Below are 22048 nucleotides of genomic sequence, written 5' to 3'. Positions count from 1 at the left end.
ATCTTTTCAACACATTTTATTTTGTACATGTATAATTCACTTCTATCCCTCTTCAGTAGACAGCAGGAAAAGACCAGGAAAAGCTAAATAATGTGTGGCCCTCTTGTCATAGTCACTACAAAAGACAATTCACTGGAGACAGGTCAAGTCTCAGAATGCATGCCCATTAGTGATAGATGGAATAGTCTCTCTCAGAAAGGGTTGAGATTCTTCAGCATCACACAACCACACACACACAGAGCACTCTTTCATGTTGATTTGAAGTCAATGGCCATTAAAATCTCTGAATCATAACCTGTACAATAAACCATGAAGAAGGAAATCTCCTTAGGAAACGTTGCGCAGAACACACCATCACATGACTCAAACACAGTCTCCACTAGCTCAGATACACACAGCACTGTGGGACTTTCTATGAGTAACTACATTGTTAGATCGTGGGCCAAACATCACAAGCAGGCAGGTGGTGTTGGAGACATAAATAACAGTGGAGAGCCCCAAGATGGTGCAAGAAACCCAAACGGATGCAGATGCTAAGCCTTAAGGGCCACAAACCAGCACAGGTAGAGCAGTCTTTGGCACAGCCATTACAGTCTCCCCAGTCCAGAGGACAATGGCATCTTGGTAATCCGTGCAAAGGAACAAGCAATTTCCTGAAGCTGCTGAGATAACATTGCAAAGCAGGAACAGAAAAGAAAGGGAAAGACTTTGTAGTTTCACAAGGGAAATTACTTGTGTTTTTAAAGGTTTATCAAATTGTCACTTTTATGGTGAATGATTACACACTATGAATGTTACTTTAAAGTTTCATTGTCCTGTCATCTCCAACTATAACTTGTCACCTCCTAAGCCGCCATCAGCCTTGAGGAAAGTGGAATGACTAGAGTGGAGAACAATCAATGGGTATCGGTGAGCAGGAGGATTGCAGATTGTGGGACAGCTATGTGTTGCGAGTTTGGGGTTCACACAGAATTGTAGTGCCAGATGGCTGCAGTACCACAGATCAGCAGAAGCAGGTCCTCAAAGCATTTCTAGGATCTAAGTTTGCGGCTTCAGTCACCCTGGCCTCAATAGCTGCAAGAATAGCTGCAGACCTCTGTATAAAGCCAAGTTGGCAGAGGCACACCAACCACAGCAGATCATTCTGGTTATTCTTGCTAGTACATACTGAAGGATATCCAATATCAATCCAGAAACTTGAACCACAACATCAGCATTCCACTAGTTTGTTCAATGCTCACTCTTGTGTCCATGTGGCTTTTATTTTATCTTTCCTGGTGCCAATTATAAAACAGGATACAAGTCACATAAGGAAATATTAGGTCAGGTGACCAAAAGCATGTTCATAGAGGAGTTTTCCAGGATTGTCTTAAATGTGGAAAATGAGGTTTAGAGGCAGAGCTCAGGCCCAAGGCAACTGATGTAGGGCCATCAAAAGTGGAACAGTTAAATTTGGGATGTTCAAGGGGCCCAAGCCAAATACTGCACACAAGTTAACTAAGATTTTTTTTGTTTCTTGAACTACATGGGCACAATGAAAATTAACCCACTTAGTAATTTCAAATGAAAACTGCCAGAATTCCAACACAATAATCATTGGTGATTAATTAGTTGTTATAACTGGGTTCTCTCCCTCTCACCCCCTCCCCAACACTTCAAACCCTAGATTTGTCTTTGACACTGGTTCTAGTACCAACATACAAAATTAGCCAGAAATACTTTCTTTCATGGCTTGTGACTTTGCTTTTGCCCTAAATCTAGTGACAGGAAAATTGGTAATCTAGAAGAAAAACTCCTGAGTTTTATCGAGAAAGGAAGGTGAGGTGTTATCACGGAGTCATTTCACCTAGATTCAGGGTGGAACTGTCTAACTTTGTGACACTGGCCAATATATATGAATGTTTCTTTTTTGACTAAAAAGGGTGTTCAATCTTCAAATCTTTATTACAATTCCAAGTCTATGTATAAACAATAATGGAGATTTTTTTTAAATACATTATGTACTGCAATGAAAGATTGCACATAACCAGCTTTCCATTGCTCTTAGTAAATTTATTTACTAACACTTGAAATTTGTTTTCTGGTTACAAAACAGACTCAAGGACTGGAAAGCCTACATGTATTCACAACTATTTTAAGATACTAGGATAAAAAAAGGAGCATATTTTAAACTGTCTATAAAAACAATGTTACAATCTTTTTCAAGACAAATTCAACATTTGGAATCCATCAATCTCAATGTGATTTAAACAAAGGCCAAACCTGCCCAGTTTATTGATCCAAATTCTGTTTTGTTTTAATCATCATCTTCTGTGAGGCACCAGTGAGACTTTGCCTGCACCAACCTACCCTGCTGTATGTCACTATTTAATAGAAAATTATGGACAATTTTGTGCTGAGGAATTACGCTCACTAGGATCTCAAAACAATGTCACTTAGGATTCCAACTGGAGTTTGAGGTTTGGGTGAACCCAACAATTTCAGCTGGTAATATATGATGACTGAATTCAGCCAGGGCTGAAAATGATTAATGCCAAAGAACACCAAGTATCAAGGAACAAGTTTTTTTTTCTATTCACATGCAATACTTCTCAACTTAGGTGTTTGTATTCAATTAAATTATATTATATATACACACACACCGTACATTTTGATCAATTACTTAATATTTTTATATGGCTTCTAATATCTGTTGACTACAATCCTCTGTAACATCTGCATTAACCTACGCTTGCTCTCTAATCTTAGTCTGGCAGACTGTTTCTCCTAAAATTAATTATTTTCTGCTAAATATTGATTTTATGCCAGTTTCTCTCCATCCAATTGTTATGTCAATTGTTCAATCACTGTGAACCAGCTGAAGCACCAATGTAATTGATAGGAAAGATGTTGTTGGAAAAGATACTGTCGGTGTAAATGACCTGGAGTCAGAAACATCACTCATTCAGCTAAACTGCTTGGCCATCTTTCTGAATCCAGTTTCCTCTAAATATTTATAAAATTTCTCAGATTTTCCAACCTCTGACTGAACTATTAGCCAAGACCAATGCAGATTCCCATAAGTGCATTCCTGTGTGCCATTTAGCTGCATAGGTAGTATGGCTAAACAGCAGTATTTTCCTTCCTTAAAGTCAAAATCTAAACACTTAGCTCTGGCTTAGAAAACAAATAGTTACAGCCAACTCTGCAAACTCTTTCAAAGTACAAAGAACATCCTGCTTCCAAACCTGTTTAGTGACCATGCCTAACATAAATATCTTCAAGTGAACCATTATCTCAACTCTGGATTATTTTGACAATTGTCTTACTATCCGCTTGCAAAAGGGTTTTGAAAAAAAAGTTTTTACATTTGGTGACTCCAACTAAAATGAATTTTGAGAATTACTTGAATCTTTTCAGTTCCATAAACCTGCTTGTATTCTTTGGATTCTTCTATCTGTGCCAGTAAAACAACTAAGATTGTTCTAGTTTGCATGATGTTCCATTTTACTGTTCCACTTCCTTCATATCACATCTTGGTTCATTTATGGTTGCCACTCTGGTAACCCTCGTAAAAAATTTTGACTTATTTTACTTGGCATCTTGATCAATCTGAGAAATCTCAAGTCAAATTTATGCTTGTACACAGTCTTAGTAAATCCACAGGTAAAACTAACAAAGACAACTTCAATGTAAGTGTCAGCTGTTATTGCCCTACTCCGTGCAACAGCTGTTCTATTTGGTTGCTTGCCTAAACACTTTCTCATAATGCCTGACAATTTTACATCCAATTGGTAGGCAATTGTGTTCGTTCTCAGGAGAAAGTTGACATTAATGATTCATTTTGCTCATCCTGCTCCAATTTCAGTGGCTGTACCTACCAGCCTGCATCTATTTCTCTTTATGCCCCTGATCTAAGTTTTCACCCCGGATGTATCAGATCTTCCATGTTTTGGGCTCCAGTATAAACATCCTATCAGGAGTAATTCCCCCCTCCTCATTCTATAATAATTATACTCATCCCAAAAGGTCACATACCTTCAAACTTCTCTAAATTGTGCACATTCTTTTAGCACAGAAGTACACCATTTGGTCCTGTTACATACTCTTGCCTCAGAGCCCTACAATCTTTGCCCCTTTGAGTATTTTCCAATTCTTTTGCAAAGACTACAATTCTATCCTATTCACCAATCTTATCAAGCTGTACATGCTAAATCCTAACCTCATGTTGCATATCTTCTCTGTCAGATCATCTTAAATCTGTGCCATCTGGTTATAAACACTTTAGGCACTGGAAACATGTATCTTCATTTACTCAATCTAATCTTTTCATGATTTTAAACAACTCCATCAAAGCTCCTCTTAGCCTTTTCTACTCTACAGAAAAACCCATTCTATCCAGATAACTGCAACACTAAATCTCTGGAATTATTCTAGTAAATCTCTTCAGTACCCTTGTCAAAGCTTTCACTTCCTTTCTAAAAATCGTAGTGCACAGTACAGCCCTTTCTCCCACCTCACCTTTCCAATTCCTTAGAATGTACCAATTTGTACCCATTCTCTAGGACAGGTGATCCCTTTTATTTAATTACATAAACATTAAATTAATGAATGCACTGTTAGTTATCCAATCACCGCAAAATTTTGGCCCACTGAACTAACTTTTTTGGTAAGCCTATTCTCCTGAAGATCTTGTTGTTTGAATTGTATAACTTTGAAGATCTGATCCTGAACACTTTGATGAATAATTTATTAAAAGTAATTTATTTTGACTGGATCTAGCATGCTGCAATATTTTGTGATTATGAATTTCTAACTAAAAATGTTCTCTTAAAATAGACGTACTATGTTTGTAGATGTTAACACATCCTCTTGCTCATCTACAACTTACTCAAACATTTAGCCATATCCATGTTCCAGTTTCTATCAATTACCTCCTTCAAATATAATCCAATCTTGTTCAATTCCTGATAAAATTTTGTTGTACACTTCATTCAATATTCATCAATTTTCTTCAGTTGCATAGCACCTGTATAAATATCCTTTTATTCCTCACAAATGAAAACGATTGAACTGCTTGGTCTTTTCTTCTCATACATTTTGGTAAGCTAATGGAGGTACAGGATGGTTTTATACAGCACTAATGAACACTAATCTGCAGACTGAATCTTCAACTCTTTATAAATTCATTAAAACTGGTGCAATAAAACAGGCAATTTGCTAAAAAGATGATGGCAAAAAAAAACGATCCCATTATTGCTTTCAATTTTTTTTTTTTACTGACTCTGCAGTTTTATCAAGCTGCTCATGAGCCTACTCAATAGCTTTCATCTCTTAACACTGGATGGCATTCATTCTTGGCCTTCACTAATGTTTAATATTCCTTATCTCAATCTTTCCCGTAACCCACGAAACCTGTTTATGCTTAACAGATATTCCCTTTCAAAAATTTTCAACTTTCTGTATGGAGTTATAGTGAGCATCATTCCAATATGTACAGAAGCTCTTCTAATAGGTTACAAAATGAAATACAATAAAATGGTTCTTTCTTGTTTCCGGCTTCCAATCTCCTTCTTTTGGTCACTACTTCTATTTCAGTCTAATCATTGTCAATTTTTCTATCAACAATCATTTCTTTCAAGCTCAGCTGCAAGTACAATATCGTATATGTTTTTTCACTCTTCCTACATCAAGATAAATTGAAGGCTGATCAAACAGTTTAATTTTCAATTCCTTCTTTCTCAGAAACTCCTTACCCACAGCTTCTCCTCACTCCTGTAATATTCTGAACCCCAGCTTAACATTTATCAATTTCAACTTACCTTATCGCCTGTTTCAGTCTAATTTCAGTCTAAATAAAATCAGTTTTGGCTTGTCACTTTGTTTATTTCAAGAATAAAAGAAATAAACCACAACGCATTCCTTGCCATTTGAATCCTCAAAGCCTAAAAATGTTTTTGTTTCATTGTGTTTATGGTCTACTATTTTAATATGAAAACCAACTCCCAGCTACTTATTTCCAAATCATGAAAAGGTCGGGGGAAAAGGCATCAGATTTTTCTTTTTCAAAATGTACTTATTTGTGATGTGGAGTTTATTTTGTATCAACTCCAAGACAAATGTGAATCAAGCCTATGAACGTGTTCACTTCTCACACAAACTAAAGTGGTGACATTTGCAGTATTAAGTTCACATCAGTCCAAAATTATTTTGGCACAAATAGATCTGCCATATAGTACAAAAGAATTATGCATTATCTTTTAAACTTTATTGCACTTCTGTGTGAAACATGGTGCAAAATTCACCTCAACCGAGTTTAATGGAAGTAGATTAATTAAAAAGAGAGAACCCAATAATTAATTATTATATCAAAAAGCTTTAGAAGTTTGGCAATAAATTGAAAAACACAGCTACAGTGTCCCTCCTTTCCTTCACCACTGACATCCAACACTCCCAACATGTAAAACGAATCATGCCCATTTGCCTTCTGCCTCTTATAAACATAACTGGTTGGTATTTATGTCTTCAGGTCACTATCACTATCACTAGTCCAATATTCCACAGGCACAGGCCTGCCTCTTGGCAAGAAGATGCATCCAAAACAATGGGCAGAAATCCAGCTCCTTTTGGAAATCTTCAGATCTGTAGCAACAATAATGGTTGCCAGCTGCAGGGTCTTCAGGCTACTGTCCAACAGCAAACAGAAAGCTTGCAGTCCTTAAGATTTTAGGGTTTTGCAAATTAGATGTGTTCTTTACTTCTTTTGGCCTCACTGTTAGTTGAGATCATCCAATCATCATCTTTGATTTGAAAGACAATCTCACAAGAATGGGCAATTTTGGTAAATTTAAAATTGTTAAAATTTTACCACAGAACAGTTAAAAGCCATGTAAACATGCCAGATGGGAATTGTTTTAGACGCTTTAATTTTCATAATAATTAGAAGTATGTTGGGAGCAGTTTCAGAGCTGGAGATACTCCAGGTCACATATCTGAATCAGTTAAGCATTATGATGGCTCCCAATGGATATCCCATGGCATTACTATGGTGAGTCAAAGATTACTATTGCGTGAGTTTTGAGTCAACATATGCGAGAAATTGGATAGACTACAGTGTGGTAGTACATATGCAAGAGGAAATGGCTCAAAGTGTTTGAGATGTTAATTTTAAAGTATTCGAAAGAATTAAGCAGGGTAGTTTGGATTGAGTGGAAGATAGAGATGATTGAAGGCAAGGTGCAAGGGAGGAAGAAGAGGGCTCAATTTGAGATGGCAGTGAAAAAAGAAAGGAGTTGAAAGATTAAAAGGTGTGGCAAATGAGGATTGAAAAGAAGTATGAGTCTTATAGAAGACAATGATTAGGAACTCAATGCATCAACAAATGTACATCCAATAGAGCTCAGCATGGCCAAGCAATAGGTAAAAGTTTGTGTCAACATTGATACACTGGTGAAGTACCTCAAGTTTCAAGTTCACACTTGGGCAGATTATTCAGGTCAGCAGTCCAGTTTTTGAAAGAAATACTGCATTATCAAAGCTATCTTGCAAATAGTAAATCGAACTGATGTTGCATCTGCTCGCCTGGGTGGATGCAAAAGATGTCATGGCTTCAACATAAACAGCAGCAGAGTTCTTCTAAATGAGCTGGTTATTATGTCACCAAAAAGATGACCAAAAATAGATTGTTACCATCTACTTAGGAAAGTAGGGTGATTCGAGCCCAACTATGCCCTGAAAGGTTATTGATTTACTCAAAATACGCAAAGTCCTTGATTTACCTGTCTGATCGAGTTAGATTAACAGAAAACATTAACTCCAATTCTGTGCTTATTGAGAGCAATTGTTTATTGCAAACAAATAGGCTCTAGTCACAGGTAGCAAAACTATGAACTATCAATATATAGGTCTATGAGTTGAAAATCTAACCCATAAGACCCTAAGACACAGGAGCAGAAATAAGCCATTCAAGCTCTGATAACCCTCAATTCCATGTACCAGCCTTTCCTCCATAACCCTCGATTCCCTTACTGCTTAAAAATCCCTCCTGAACCCCATATGTATATATTTTGTACTCAAGAATCTGTACCTATCTACGTAAGTTGACGCTGTAATTGGTGACCTGTAAACTTTTCATTGTACTCATGTGAGTATGTGTGACAATAAAGCTAATTCAATTCCATTCAAAACAAAACAAAACAAAACAAAACAAAACAAAACACAACACAACACACAGTCAGACATACACAAAAAACCTCTTATAGAGAAAGGGCAAAAAACTGGAGAAACACAGTTTAATTGCACCAGTCGGCATTGTTCAATGAAATGTCCCTTTGCTTCCCAAGATCTTCTATTTTTTCAATTTCCTTTCTCCTGATTCTTTCACTTCTCTGGAAGAGGCAATTATTGATTGATTAGTATACTGATCACAAAGTCTCTTAGTTACCTGTTTAAGGCAACAGACTGCAGCAATTGTTGGGGGAAAATAATTGCCTTTCTTCAGACATTAGGTACTTAAACCGAGAGATAGAGACACAGAACCTATTCTTCTAGCAGTCAGAAGGTTTCCTCCACTTTCCATTATAAACCCCCAAGCTGTTAGCCTGCCCAGGAGTCAAACAGTTGCCATCTGGCTGATGACTTCTGGTGACATTTTCACAATCTAATCAACTACCTGTTTCCAGCCAAATCTTTCTCTGCATACACAACCTGGTGTCATACCATCCTATCTCTTCTCCTCCGCTGCTTGCGATTCAGCATGTAAACACAACTCATAATGAATTCCAGTGATTTGTTTTCAAAAGTATTGCAAAGTCTTCCCCAATCCTTGGTCTAAAAACAGCTTCTTTCCATTTTAGCTCATATTCAAATAGTGTAAGGAAAATTAGAAAGATGTGATCTTTACAAGATCAGTTTATCATTGTTGTTTGACAGAGTTGGCTGTCCCCAAATTAGCTGCATGTTACAATTTAAAAGTGCATAATCAACTGTAAAGCACTTCAGAAAATCTTCAGGATGTGAAACATGCAGATTTTTCTACCATACATAGTACGTGCAAGACTCAAACAGAGTGAAATACCAGTGCAACATTGGAATTAGAAGTACTTAAATAGATTGTGGCATTCAGAAAAGATAATAAAATTCATAAACAATATTATATGTCTATAAGCATATATTTAGTTATAAATTACAAGCATACACCCCCTAACACAACAATTACAGGTTCAGTCTTTTCCTATTTATAGGAGTACAAGTGAATTCCCAGTTAATGTCCTGTACCTTCATATAAATTAAATAGAGGTGACAGTGCTGTCTATACACAGAGAATACCAGACATAAAACAATCATGGCGAAATTTGAGACAAAATTCCAGAAACCAAGTGTGGGACATATTTGGAGGAACTTCAAAATAATATAGATACAAGCAATTTGTTTTGAAACCAGGTTTACATTTGACATGTATTTAACAAGTAATCGAACCAAAAAACAGGTGTAAAGGTGATTTTTCAGAGAATGCCAAGAGGCAGTGGGTTCAAATGTTTCCTGACAGCTTCAAACATTGGGAATAACCAAACTTCACACCATTCAAACATGTCAACAATTTGTCAATGGTCAACAGACTTGGAACAGTCTTGAAACTTTAGTTATAACTAACGTCACATAGTAATGTATTTTTGGAAAATAATACATTCTCAACAAGAGTTTATTTTTCAAACACATGCAACAATGAATGCATTACCTTTTAGAGTTGTTGATTGAATTATGAAAAGTGTGTTGCAGGTGTATAACTATTCCACCAAAATTGCAAAACAAAAATCACCATTACCCTTCTCCACTTCTCATGGCCAGGCTGACAGATTGAGAACACAAAAATGCATGGTCTCACAAGCATGTGTACTGTTTATTTGTAAAAGCCAGTTTTCCCCATTGACAGAAGTTATGTTTGTAAATAAATTTTCTGAATATATATACTTCCTCAATGGACAGGCAATAACCTCTTTCAAATGTTAATATCCCATTCAAATCCATCAATTTGTCAACTTTTCAGATCAGCTGTTCACAACAATAAACTTTGCACTGGAGCTTCTAAGAGTAGTGCCCAGTCACCAACACGCCGAACCTAATGTTTCAATTAAATCATTCACAATAATGTCAATAATTACAATATAATTTGGAAAGAGGGAAGGATTCTTAATTAGCTTGAGTGTATGACAGTGAGCGTTCTCATTCAGAACTCAAGTTTCCTTGTAACTTATCTGCGTTTTCGAATGATCGTTAGTAATTCATCTTTTGTCGTTAAAACACACATAACTTTAAATCGATACAAAACTGCGTTACGTTTACTTCCAGCAGGTTTTACTAGTGATGTAAAAAGTTACCCTCCTTCACGAGAATGGTTTCGTCCCACTTTGGTCATGCGAGTGACTGGCTGGGAAGGAACACGGGCTGAGAGAAATAACACAGTGTTGTATCTTAAGAGTTTGTGTGTGAAACACAGGCGTCGCGTTTAAATTAATGAGAAACCATGAAAGCGACAGGACTCCTTTAAAGCAAAGTACAAACTCGCGATTGGGAGGGTGGGGGGGAACAGAATGACCAACAATGCACATTCCGTGAGGGAGACTTTCCATTAGAAAACCGACGGACAGAAAATCATAACCTTGGAAATCTTGCCTCTCAACTTTATAGAGTTTGAGCGAAAAATAAAACTTAAGACAAAACTTACCACAAGTGAAAAGCGACCCTTATCGGAGTGTGAGCGACGTGGTGTGGGATGAAATAATTCTTCAGGTTGGATTTAATGTTTGCAAATGCACATTTTGTTTGGGGGGGGTGGGGTTGGTTGAGAAGCTGGTGTTGTGTACGAGTGGGAGGGGAAAAGGGCAGCCCAGTAAAGAGGGAGGGAGGGCACTGTACTCACTAGCTCCTTCGTTCTCGCTACCACTTCAATGTTTCTGCTTCTCCGGGTAGAGCAGCAGCCCCCAGCCCTCCCCTGGAATCACCCACTCACCCTCCTCACCTCAAAGAGGCAGCATTCACCTCACACGTGCCTGTCCCTGACACATCCCCACACATTGACACAAGCTGCCACTAAGAAAGGCTGCACCTTTAATCAGAGGCTGGCTTTTCTCTCCACCCCCCCGTTCTCTTGTTTAACAGAAAGGGAGGGATGTTGTGATTAATCTACAGCAGCAGCTACAAAGTGAAAGCATTCGGCGGATTGTGAGATTGTTATGTTGTCTCTCTCTTTCTTTCTCCTTTGCCTGCCCCGTCCAGGTGACGTCACATCCACCTGCTATATAAACAAAAGATTTCTGTGTTTTATTTTGGATTTTTAAAAAAAATGTTTCTTTCCTTATTTATAGCCCCTCCTCGCGGGAGCGGCCTCAGGGTTTGTAGCCACTGGTTAGAGGCAGCCCAAGGTGAGAGAATAGAGCCAGGCACCCAGCACAACACTGTTAGCAAGCCCCTGCCACACTGTTGTTTTTGTGAAATTACTAAAACTTAGAAAAGCTGACCCTTAAGCAAAGCGACTCCCGTTTGAATCTCTTTTCAGAAAAGAGAAGGGGAAAAGCTGTGTTCAGCATGTTAACACCTTTGGGCATCCCACTTTACTCCTTCACCCTCAATCTCTACACACACACCTCTCCCAGAAGGTGAAAATTATGTCTTGCTTGTCCCCAAACTTTGATTTGGCTGGGACTTCTATTTCCCCATTTCACACCCTTAGTAAAAGGGCCCATGTGAGAAGACAAAAAGTAACGGGTTTTCAGACTGTAGCAGGACCAGGCGACAGAGTGGGGAAAAGGAAAATGCTGTGTTTTTGTGACTGTTAGCCAATAGAGTCTGGGCGGGTTCGCAAGGTGAAGGTTCAATGCAAGGACACAGCTAACAGAGTATTTGAACTGCTGTACGGTGTTGAGAGCTCTGCACTAAAGCGTGTTTCATTGCACGAATATACAAGTGCAATTATTTCGAAACTCCATTCTTAGATCCTGACTGCAAAGAGGTGTTAGACTTGTCAGGCGCCTCACTCCAAATTCAACTCCGCCCCCCCAGTGACGCGTGATTGCCAGATTTTTTTAATCACTTCGCTGAACGACAAGAAAGTGGATATTTCATTTTCACATTCCATTGTTCACTGGTTTACGCTGAGATTCATTAAAGGCGCGTTTAGTTAAGCCATAACGCCTTCCGAAAATCAACTTTCTCAGCTGCCCTTGTCTTTTGTTAGTCTGACAATTTCCACCTTTTTTCAGGAAATTCCTTTTCTGTTTGGAGAATATTCCTTTTGGAACTGATGCAGAGAATAGGATTGGTTTATAAAAATTACAACAGCACATTTGCGATATTTTTGCTCTTAGATTTCAGGCTCATGCAGAAAACAAGTGTCAAGTACACATTTAAAATGACTCAGCGTGATTAAAATGATTCATGTGCCGCGTTATCATGTTGCATTTCTACAATATTAATGCCTAGTTTACAACAATATTCTGTGGTGAGTTTTTGTCTGCAAATTAAAGTTGAGCCGGCACTGACTATACCTTTATTCCGCCGCCGTAACCCGGTCGCACTTAGTGCCAGGGTTTCATTGGAACACATCGCACCATTCGGACACAATATTTCAGAGGGAGAGAGAAAACTGAGAAGCGCTTTACGCTTGTTTTACTGAAACCCACATAAGACCGGAGAAGCACTCGCCAATTGTGAAATACCGCTACACAAGCGAGCAGGTGCTGTCCCTTTTTGGCGTTGTTTTACCAATATTCAAAGCTGACTTGTTTGAGTAAACTGGGGATCAAGCAGCTTACTGCAGGGAATACAAATGAAGGTAATTTGTGATCTGCAGTGTCTGATTTCGCCGGGACTTTTGCGCGGGTTGGCAGCTCAAACGGGGCTCTTTTTTTTGGGACTTCCTCACTGCCATGTAAAGGGGCATCAGACGTGACGCTGCCTCATCACTCAACAGCGCAATTCCCCAAATGCAAGAGGAGAGGCAACATTAGACTCCTGGCATTGTTTTAGAGACTTGCCGGAAAATAGAAGCGTGTGTGGAGCTGACTAGGGGAGGCAGGGCTGGAACATATTCATCGGACAGTGCGAAAATGTACTGATATTAATCTGCACGTTGGCCAATTTGTTCTCACACAAGTCAGCATTACGACTTCTATCACGCTGTATCCAACCAGCCTTTCGGCAAAAAGTTCTGTTGAATGGGTTAAAATCTGAACGAAGTTAGGGTGCGCCACGCGTTACTGTCCCTAAATCCAGCGGCGCCAAAAGATTCACAAATGACAATTCCAGCCCCCACCCCCCGCAACCCTCACAAAGTTGCGTTTGAATCGGTAGCAGATTAAACCCAACGAGTTTGCAACTCCATCTAACGACACAACTTTAGGAATAGCGCAAAGTACTGTAGTTAGAAAAGTTCAGATTCACTGAGCTGCTGCGCCTGAGCCTGCGATATTTTCTGCATTGGTGAGATTTCAGTTACCGCTTGAACCTCTTTCTATTTAATAATAAAGTCCTCACCCTGTTTAAATTACAGTTTGATTTTGTTTTATAAAGTCGCGCTGGCTATCCATTTGCTCCACATTTTAAAATCAATAGAAAAGCCGTCTGAATCCTAGGGTTTTATTTCGAAGTGAAAAGTACGTGGTAAACCATTGTGGCGTCTAAAGAAAACGTTCAGCGACTCTCAGATATCCGAATGCTCTCTCTGCTAATGGGAAATCAAACGCGAAAGAATATCCCTGAGTCGCTCGGTCGAATTTGGAACCGAAAGGTCTTGATACAGACTGGAGACTGTCACTAACGCGATGGCAGATATTTCACAGCAGTTTTCACGTTTCTGACGGAGCATTCATTTCCAGCTAAAGAACTCCTCAATTTTAAAATTAAAATCCCTTGTTTTTAAATGAATGGATCTTGACTAATGCTGATTGTATTATTTAAGTCGATAGATTGTGAAAATGTTTTGAAGTTAAAGGGTTATCACCCTTGAAACAAATGTTACATAGCACCGTTTCAAAGCCAGCTTCCACATTAAAAGCGATTTTAGATGCACGAATGTGTCGGTCCGAAATATAATCAAGCGGTCATTAATAATTGTTATACATGATATTACCGCTACAGTTTTGGTGCTGTTGCAGCATGAGGCTGAAGCTCATTCTGTATTATCATTGAAATGATTAATATAACAAATACGATGATACATCTTTACCACGTTTCTTATTTTTTTGCATGGCAGAGAAGGAGAAGTCGCAGTTCTTGTCACTATTTCAAATTAACTCGCTCGAGTTTAAAACCAGGGATAGGAGTTTCACTGAATTATGGAATTCTGCTGCCATCTGCTGGTTGTAAATTGAATATCTGTAACGCAGGAGGAATCGGAAGGAGGAAGCTCAGGGAATGACCACCTGGTAGATAAAAGGCGAAACATTGCAAAAATGATATATACTTTTGTGCCGAGGTTACTATAAGCTTTTGGCATTTTCTTATACTGAGTAGCGAGTGTAGAGGTTGGGAAATTATTTCCTGTTCCACATTTCATACTTTGTTGAAAGGCTGTACATAGGTGAAGCCAGTTGAAATGTTTTGCGAAAAAGTGCTAATCGGAAGAAATATCTGCACACTTTCTAGAAGTTTGAATTTGGGGAGATTTCCAGTGTTCAGGGGAAAAAAAGAACAAACCAAATGGAAATAGAGGACGTATTTTCTTTTCGTTTAAATGTCTAGACGCGGCGAATAGTTGAATGCTGGTGCGCCTTAAACATTGAGAGAATCTGTTTAGAATGGATATTTTTATGAGTTGAATGTACAAAATGAAGCAGCGTGGGCGATTCCTTTCACAGTCAAAGCAAATCCTTTGTGCTTTGGTAAATCCTAACATTATCGGAAACATAACCTGGCATAATAAGGGTTATCTAAAACAAAGTTTGTGAAGGGGCTGTAAAATCTCCGGACAGTGAAATCGTCAGTGAACGGAAACTTTTATTTTTTTCATGGCGATGGCGTGAGTTACTTTTCAAACTAACTTTTTCAATGTTTCAGTATGGAACCCTTTAACACAGGGCGTTTAAACTTGCCGACGTCTTAATAACACCATACAAACACCAGTACCGCTTGGATGCAAAGGCGTTTTGTTTAAAATAATCTTTGTTACGCTTTGAGGTAAGATTCACGCCTCTCGATGCAAAATGAAACATAATTCAGATCGGAGTCAACATAATCTTTGAAAATATATCAAACCATCCCATGTTTCAATTGTTCTGCAAATATCCACAAATGTGAACTTTTTAGTTGTTTTTTTTAAATCAAAACATTGTGATAATGAAGGAGCTTTAATTATATAGTGTGATTTTTCTATTGATAAAGTGTATTTTTGTTTGACCCTTGCTGTGTTACCCACTTTAGAATTGGGGCCATCGTTATAACGAGTTCCGCTTTTCGTTAAGTGTAGAGTGGGAGTGAGGAACAAAATCTGACTTAAGAAATTGAAACATAAACTGAATGGTTGTGAGAATATACAGAAATTGTTGGTGTAAATTCCTAGCTGCAATATTGCCTGGAATGAAAGTAGCCCTCACGTTCCGATAAACGTCTTTCTCAGAGGTGTTTGTTTTCAGAGCGTTTTGTTCTCAGTTATTCGCTCATCGCCTGCTCTCCCTCTCTCTCTTTCCTCCGTAGAATATCCAAGCCGGTAAATATTACAGTCTGTTGCATTTGTGATAATCAGGAGATGAAGACTTCTGGAATCGATTGTTTACTCGACAGGCGATATGAACGTAGACAAATGCGGAGAGTATTCGCCGCAAGTTAGTGTCGATATGAAAGTTAGGGAGAGAGTGGCCGTGGTCACTGATCATTAGACAGCATCCCAGAGGTGCGCACGGACATTGGAGAGTGAAAGTGAGAGCCCCTCCGTTATTAGTTGTGCCGATGCTGGCCTTTCATAGCACATAATCATTATATTCCAGTCGCCCACTCTGTAACTTCTCGCACCCCGTTACCTCTGCTCGAATAGCCAAGCGTTTAACCGCAAGCTCGGGCTCAGTTAGCCAATGCTTGCCGGTTTACCGAGCCTGATACAGCTGCCCCATCCCCCTCCCTTGGTGAGGTTCTGCACTGTGGGCCATCAGCACTTCACTTTGATTTCTTCATTTTCAAACGCAGGAGACCCTCTGGTCACTTTATTACACAATGACATTTATCATCAACGCATAAACTGGGTTGTGACACTCAGCAGCAGCGTCACAATAGAAACCACAGCTTCATCAAAACTCCGTTCTCAAGCCCGTTAAAGCATCTTTCTTTAACAAAAATCACCATTGTGATTTATTAAAGCTCCCCAATAATTACTCAGACTCGTTTCAATTAATAAACTGAAGCATTTCTAGGAGAGAAGTCATGGATGATCAACACGTTGTATTCAGCTTTTACAAAGAATCAGTGAAAATTAGAAAGTACCCACACCTTTTTAATATAAAGAAAATAAACATTCGCGATGTTGTCTCAGCTCTTCATTTACAAGCGAAGTGCAGAATAGGCGAACATTTTTTAAAGAAACATGTGCATGCTTTAGGTTTTTTTCAACATTGTTTGCATAAAATGATTTCTCTCCCCAATGCTCCCCCCATCAAACACACATACACACACAAATGCAGATAGACAAAACTAAAGTTAAATTCTAATCCTCTTTTAGACAAAGGAGCCCTATTCCCAGTTGTTGCTGAATGATAAGTGATTGACACATGCCGGATTAACAGCCTTCAGTCTGCTGAGCAATGAAAACACAATCTGGGAAGCATTTTTCTCGCTCAGGTCAGGATTTTACGTGAAAACTATCTCCGTGTTTGGTCCAACTTTGGCGACTGAATCTTAAAAGCTGACGGCTTTTCAATCATAGGATGATCCGTGTCGTCTATTTGACCCGCTCCTAGCACCAGCACTAAGTGTTTTGAACACAAATAGGAGATCTACAAGTCCATTGCAAAACATCGCTAACATGTCAGCCGGTTACCTGAATTTGAATTACACGCATATATAAACTCTCATTGCTAATTCAGAAATACAGCTGAGTATTCGAATTTAAATCATTGATAGATTGGAATGCCGGTCATTATGTGGTTTATTAAGTTAACAAGTAGGAAAGAAGTTACCCACTCATATATTGTTAAATATTTCAATATGTGTAGTTGTTAAATACAAATAATTTTACTGTAGGATGTGATCCGGGACATTTATCTAGCAGGGACCAATTGGAGCAGGTTAAGCGGACAATACTCCAAGTGGCCTCTCTCGCTTGATACGAACCGCTACCTACACGGCTCACAAAAACCCCATTGCACTGAAAACCCTGCGTCTCTAAAACCTCTCTCTTTGAAATATTTGAATCCCTGCATGGGACCCAAAGGCATTTTGAACTTTGGCTATAGTAAAAAAAAACACGATTTAAAACCGAGATTCTGTTTGGAAAATTTAGAATCACGAATGATTCAGGAAGTTTTCTACTGTTCTGCGTCGGTTCTTTGTTCTCTTGCCTACCTGCCATTTCAAAATGGTTTAAGCAATCTCGAGTTTTTTTTTATTGGAAGCTGAGATGAAAACCGTTTACTTTATGCATGTGTAGAGCCCGGTGCCTTGACACGACATAGAGCTTATACGCGTGCACCGATAACGTGGCTTCACATTTCTGCCCATAACCATGTTAAACCAGTCGCTAACTTGCCGATTCCTGCTCTTCTTCCCAAAAACCAAAAGCAGTATTTTTTGATCAAAGGATTTGAAAATATTTGTAGGCTGTGGCCGGATTAAAAAATAGGTGCCATATAGTGCTTCAATTTGTCTGTTTTTTTTTTCTGTTAAGGTTATCAACTGTACAAGTATAATCAGGAACTAATTGAAATAAGTTATATTCAATTCTCAAAACATAACCAGTAAGTTTCCACTTTCTACCTGGAAACGATGTACTTTGCTGAGAGGGCACCTTTGTGCTTTAGCAGGTGACGGCACAGAATGATAACATGCCTCTTGATTTCTGATCTTCCCAATGGCAAGTCATTGAAAGATAAAGCAGAGAGATCAGGCACTTCTCCACAAGGATGGAAAAATAACAATCCACATGTCCTCCTCTGTCTGCTCTCACATTTGTAGTAGATTGATGTAGGGTAACACAGGTATGGAGAGCACCTCACATGGCTGCTTTCTCTGTTAGGGTGTAAGAACGACTAGCAGGAGGCATATAACAACATTCCTGGAATGCATATCAAAATGTTTTAACTAATTTTTGCCAGATATCTGTCATCAGTGCTTATTATACAAGTTTACATTTCATTTAAATATATTACACAATCTGTCCAAAGGAGCACCTTTCCACCTGTGCAAGTGCTAATGTGTGAATAGTCCATGCCAACAGACCAAGTTTAGTTCTCCATTATGCACAAAATGTTGGCTGTTGGCCAGCATAAACGTTATTCTGATGAGTTTTTTTCAGCTATCCTGCATCATACAGAAGACTGTAAAATGAAATAAACTTCAAATGTGTACTTTTAATTGTATATTCTAACAGCATGGTACTGCTAATGGTGCTATTAGGCCCTGCACCATGAAACAACGGCAGAGAGGTTTGTGCCCAGATTGAATGGGCAAATGGAAGCAGATCGAGCTTAATGTGGGCAACAGTCAGTTCATCTACTTTTCACTTGAGAAAGGTACTTCTACGGCTTTCTAGTTATTGAGAATTTAGGAACTAAGGATAAGAAGTTGGATTTTAGGGGGCAAGGCAAAGAAATAAACAAAAGCAACTGATGAGCTTCAAAAATAGTTAAAATGGCTAACAGAACGTTGACATCATTCAGGTTGGAATACAAAAGATGAAGTTGTGTTACAGTTGTTCACAATTTTGGTTAGATACTATGTGAATTATTTCACTCAATTTTAGGCATCACATCTCAAGAAAGGTGTATTAATCCAAGAACACCATCACTGGATTAATACCGAGGTGACAAAGGTTCATTTACAAGGACAGATTACACAGACTAAGCTTGCATTACCTTCAATGTAAATGTTGAGAAGGTGATTTAATTGAAGCGTTTGAGATGTTTAAAAGATTTAATAGGGTAGATAGGGAAAACCTATTTTTTTCAGTTGGACAGTCCATAACAAGGGGACATCAGGTTGAAACTAAAGAAAAGTTTTCAGAGATGATGTCAGAAAGTCTGCTTCATAGAAAGGGAGGGGGAAATCTGGAACTCACTCTAACACACTCTCCCACACCAAACAAAGACACACTGTTGTGACTAGCTCAACTGAAACTTTCAAAACTAAGATTGATTTTTTTTAATTTGGCAGGAGTAGTAAGGGTTACAGAAACAAGACTGGCCTCTTGCTTCTTTCACTGTCTTCTTCCTCTGTGGCCTCAGTTTTTGTATATCCACAGTAAAGGGAAATGAAGAGAGATTATTATGATTCCTCTGTAAGCTTTTGACAGTACCTGATCGTGTTTCTTGCTACAGGGTTTATCCTCCCAAGCCATCACATAGACAAATGACAGGTGATGTTCATAAACCTGCAGCTGCCAATATGTCACCTTCATCTCTTTTGTCAACAGATCCAGCGACTCGGGTCTCTAAGACCTCCAGACCCTTTTCTTCATGTGGAGTCAGGGATGTTTTTGATGGAATATCACCAGCAGGGGCTTGAAGTTGTCAGCAGCTATCAAGCACATTCTCCAATCCAAAGGACGAGGAGGCACAATACAAAGACTGGACAGTCTTGTGTTACGACAATTGGTGCATAAAAGACAAAAATCGAGACAGGACAACTGTGATATATTAGAACGGCTTGATTGCACACAGCAGATTGTGGAAAATGAGAATATACAGCTAGCAATTTTGTTCAGGGTCAAAATCTTGGGACTCCCTCAGCACTCTAGGAGTGCCTCTAAGCTTTTACCACAACATGTAAAAAAGGCTCACCAAATTTATTTTGTGATATCTAAATAATGTTACTACTAAAAGAATTTAAATGTGACTATATATATAAAAGAAAGATGTTTAGATAACACCTTATACAACCTTAAGACATCCAAGCATCCAAAGGCAGATAGATACTTAAGTAACAAGCTACTGTGTTTTGACGAAGGGTCACTGGACCTAAAATATTAACTCTGCTTTCTCTCCACTGATGCTGCCAGGCCTGCTGAGTTTTTCCAGCAACTTCTAATTTTGTAAGCATTTAAGTATGGTCACTTATAATGTAATTTACACCATCACAATCACAAAAAATGGTAATGTGATAATTACTAGATAAACTGGTTTTAATTAATTTTGTTCAAGGATAAATATATGTCACGACAATGGTGATAACTCCCTTGCTCCTTTGAAATAGTGGTATGGATTTCTTACATCTGTCTGAGAGAACAGATTGGCCTTAGTTTTACATTGCATGGGATATACAGTACAGATTTGATTCAACTACTCCATGTCAGGATTTATGCTTCATCCAAACATCCTCCCATCCTTTTTCTTCTTGATCTATAATCACACCTCTCTGTTCCCTTCTCTCTTACTGCTTGTCTAGCTTCTCCCTGGAAGCATCTACATTATTCACTTCAACCACTTGCTGTGATAGTGGTTTCACATTCTTTCCACTCTTTGGGTAAAGATCTTTCTTTTGAACTCTCTCTTGGATTTCATGGTAACCTTCTTTTATTGATGATCTCGAGTTTTCTTTTACTTACCCACAGGAGAATCCCCAGTTTTTTTTGTGTCCATTCTGTCAAAACCATTTATAATTTTAAAGATCTCCATTAGATCACCATTCAACAAAAATGAGACAAAGCCTGTCAATCAATTCCTGATGTGTATCCTCACTCATTTTTTCGTATAATCCTTGTATATCTTCTCTACAACCTCTCCAATGCCTCTACATCCCTTTTTATAATATGGGAATCAGAACAGCATGTAGTACCCTAAATGTTGTCTAAATAACGTTTGATGCAGGTTTAACATAGCTTCCCTATTTTTCATTTCCATTCATCTAGAAATAAAGTTGAGTGTTTGGTTTGCTGTTTTATGGCCTTGTTAACCCATGGTACAATGTTTAATCATTGATGTACTTGTGTTCTGAAATAGCATTTTTCCAACACCCAACCTAGACTTGTATCTTCCATGTAAGAAATTACCTCCCAATCCTCCTTCCAAAATAGATGTCAAATTCTTCTGTGTTGAACTCTATTTGCCATCTGTGTTCACATTCTGTCAGTTAATTCATGTCCTCCTGTAATTTTTGTGGCCAGCGCAGTATTGACTATCATGCCCCAAATTTGGTATCATTGGCAAATTCAGCAAATTACGTGTTTAATTCCAAAGTTCAAGTCATTCCTGTGAAATGCAAACAGCAGTGATCCTTGCGGAGGATGACTTCCCACCCTCTAACATCTGAATACCTACCATTTGATGTCCACTCTTCCAGTTTCGAAACCAATTAGCAATCTTTTATTTTCTTCACTTCTGGGACGTGGGCTAGACCAGCATTTACTGCCCTTGGGTAGGTGGCGGTTAGCTGCCTTCTTTAAATTCTGTAGTCCATGTGCTGTGGGTAGATCAATGATGCCCTTAGGGAAGGAATTTAAGGATTTTGGCCCAACAACAATGAAGGAATGGCGATATATTTCCAAATCAGGATGGCAGTGGCATGGAGAAGAACTTGCAAGTGGTGGTGTTCCTGTATATCGGCTGCCCTTGTCCTTCTAGATGGAATTGGTCATGGGTTTCGAGGGAAAAACCAAGGGAACTGCTGGAAATCAGAAATAAAAACAGAAATTACTGGAAAAATTCAGCAGATCTGGTGACATCTGTGGAGAGAAGACTGGGTGTTCTGAGGAAGGGTCACTGGACCCGAAATGTTAACTCTGATTTCTCTTCACAGATGCGGCCACACCTGCTGAGTTTTTCCAACAATTTCTGTTTTTGTGTGTTTAGAAGGTATTGTCTAAGGATCTTTAGTGATTTTTTACCATTGCATATCTAACCTTGTTCTTTAGTGTGTTATGTGGTATCTTATCCTG

General features: G+C 38.6%; 1 protein-coding gene across 4 annotated transcripts in view; it reads right to left on the bottom strand.

The window, feature by feature from the left end:
* The window catches only part of foxp2 (forkhead box P2), a 746195-nt gene extending 735049 nt beyond the window's left edge, over positions 1-11146 (bottom strand). For all 4 annotated transcript variants that reach the window (XM_048607717.1, XM_048607716.1, XM_048607724.1 and 1 more), the window contains exon 1: positions 10703-11146. The gene's annotated coding sequence lies outside the window, so the exon portion shown is untranslated. The remainder of the gene's footprint in view (positions 1-10702) is intronic.
* Positions 11147-22048: the final 10902 nt, after the last annotated feature.

This window comes from Rhincodon typus, chromosome 18, assembly GCF_021869965.1.
Source record: "Rhincodon typus isolate 14 chromosome 18, sRhiTyp1.1, whole genome shotgun sequence".
Taxonomy (NCBI): Eukaryota; Metazoa; Chordata; class Chondrichthyes; order Orectolobiformes; family Rhincodontidae; genus Rhincodon; species Rhincodon typus.
The sequence above is the reverse complement of the archived record's forward strand: the minus strand, read 5'-3'. Positions and strand labels throughout refer to the sequence as shown.